A 2,835-nucleotide genomic window follows, 5' to 3' on the forward strand; every position below is an offset into this window, starting at 1 on the left:
AGAGAACGTGTATAGTTTTATGTATTTTTATAAGTGCAGATAATTGTGAAATAAACATATGATTTAAATGTCTCAGGCTTTGTGACTCCACAAGACGCCCTTTTTTAATTCAGGAAAAAGGGGGGGGGATTCAGACAACAGTGTTGTCCAATTATTATTTTTAGACTTCTCATATCTATGCTAAGCATCTTTTAAGTAACCGTTGTGCTACTTATTTTGGTGCAGTGGTTAAGAGCGCAAACTCTAATCCGAGAGAACTGGGTTTGATTCCCCACTGCTCCACATGCAGCTGCTGGCATGACCTTGAGTCAGTCACAAGTTCTCTCAGAGCTGTTCTCTCATCAGCAGTTCTTGAAAGAGCTCTCTCAGCCCCACCTACCTCACAGGGTGTCTGTTGTGGGGAAGGGAAACTGTAAGCCACTCTGAGACTGTGAGTGAAGGGCGGGGTATAAAACCTTTTCTACCTGCTTTGCTAGCTTTCTTCTTTCAGGGGATTTGCTATTGCAAAGGAATATTCCAAGCTGAAGTGCTGCAGACCTCTCTACCAGTGTTCCCTCTAAGCTGAGTTAGTGTGAGCTAGCTCACAGTGTTTTAGCCTCCGGCTCACACATTTTTGTCTTAGCTCAGGAAGGATGGCTCCGGAGCAAACTGATTTATGCAGTAGCCAAATTGCTCGCTCGCAACTTTAACGCCAGTAGCTCACAAAGTAGAATTTTTGCCCACGAGACTTCACAGCTTAGAGGGAGCACTGCATCATCCCGGGGCTTTGATGTCTAATTCTGCAGCATATGGTTGCCAACTGTGAGTTGTAAAGTTCTTGGAAGATTTTTGGGGTGCAACCTTAAGGAGGTCAGGGTTTTGGGAGGGCCTGCAATGGGGTATAATGCCATGGACTCTACTCTCCGAAGTAGTCCTTCCCTCCAGGGGACTGAGCTCTGGAGATCAGTTGTAATTCTGGGAGATTTCCAGGCCCAACCTGGAGGTTGGCAACCCTCAGGGGTCATTTGGGGGGACGCCATCCCCCCGGGTGAGGTGCGGGAGGGCGGGGCCTGGAGCTCCCTGCTGGTGCCCGCTGGAGGTCGCCGCTGGCTGTGGGGAGGACACACTTCCGGTGATGTCAGGGGGTGTGGCATATGCTAATGAGTTATGCTAATGAGTCCCCCTAGCTCTTTTTCTATGAAATGACCCCTGGCAACCCTAAATAATGGGAGCCGGCCAGGCCACCTCTTGCCCTTCCTGTTTAATTAAGTCCTATGCGATAATTAAAAGGGTGAGGTCGTGGGTGCCGCCTGGCTGAACAGGGACCATCTCAATGGCAGTCCTCTCAGAGCTCTCTCGGCCCCACCCACCTCAGGGAAAGGAGATCATAAGCCACTCTGAGACTCCTTCGGGTAGTGAAGGGCAGGATATAAATCCAGTCTCTTCCTCCTCTCTGACACACACAAGATTTGTGCATCTTTAATTGGCTGCTAACATAACAAAGTTTGAGTCCAGATGTACCTTTCAGACCAACAAAGTTTAATTTTGGGTATACGCTTTCATGTACATGCACACTTCATACACTTTGAAATGAACTTCATGACATATAGGTGGGACTGGGAAGGGGGTTAGTTGCCAGGAAGGGCTAATTGTGGGAAATGCATGTGTTTACAAGGTCTGACAAAGCAAGGGAAACCTTTACCTTTTACCAGAAGATACACTGAAAATTTGTTTCCTCTACCTCAAAAAACAGCCCTCCAAACCCCTGGATACCCAGACAGATTCCCCATTGACTACAATGGTCCCATAGGGTACGATGAAAGAAGTCGGGAAAAATAGGGATTAAAAAAAAAAAAAACTGAATCTGAACAACATACCAGGATTAGAATTCAGGTTTTTGGGGAATCCTGAATCTGGGGATGGGATGGATGGGTTCAATATATCCAAATTTGGAAAATCCCAAATTTATTTTTATGCACACTCCTAATTATACTGTGACAGGGTGGGACAGCCAGATTTCTTCAAGAAAGAGGAAAACAGACAACTTGGGTTGCTCAGTCACAAAAGGGAAAGAACACCAGAGGGAAAATCCTGCCTTTGAGGGAGGGAAGAGGACGGGGGGGCGTCATAGTTGGTTTTAAAGGTGCCACTGGACTTGAACTTTTTTCTGCTGCTTCAGATCAACATGGCCACCCCCCAGAAATATAGTTAGATCGCTTTTAAATTCATGGCACAGCCTTTGCAGTCTCTCTTCCCATCTTCTTCAGAACGAATGACCACAGATGAGATCATCAGAGGACACATGAGCGCTGCCCAAGCAAGCCGACGGAAGGATCTTCGTTCTCTGTCACTCTTCCGCAGAATGGCTAGTGATGTTGACTCTTGCATGAAATGGTTATTTTGAGTATAAGCACTAGATGGCAGCTATTGCACATAAAGCTGAGATTCCCTCTAAGAATTCACCTGCATCTTTTGAAGGGTGCAAAGATAAAATACAAAACACAGCTGACAAACAAAATTCTCCTCTTAATTTTCCTCATAAGGACTTGAGGAGATATAGAGAATGGGAATTGTTATCTCTGCTGCACAAAGCTATTCTGGCAGGCTTATTTTCCTCCTTGGTGAATTCTCCGAAGCCACTGTGTGTCTCTTAAATTATAGGAAAGTGTGCAAATTAATGAATCCTCACTGGAACCAACTTCTTTAACATTAAATCAGATGGACATAACCTCTAGTGCTGAACCTCCTGCCCTACTGGCAACATTGTGCTGCTTGTTAATTCCCCATTGAGGGAAGAACTTCATCTAGAGAAGGTCTCCTTTCCTGGCATTTAAAATGATATAAAATGCTAAGTCT

Source organism: Gekko japonicus, unplaced genomic scaffold (assembly GCF_001447785.1).
Source record: "Gekko japonicus isolate JY-2015 unplaced genomic scaffold, Gekko_japonicus_V1.1 scaffold181, whole genome shotgun sequence".
Classification (NCBI taxonomy): domain Eukaryota; kingdom Metazoa; phylum Chordata; class Lepidosauria; order Squamata; family Gekkonidae; genus Gekko; species Gekko japonicus.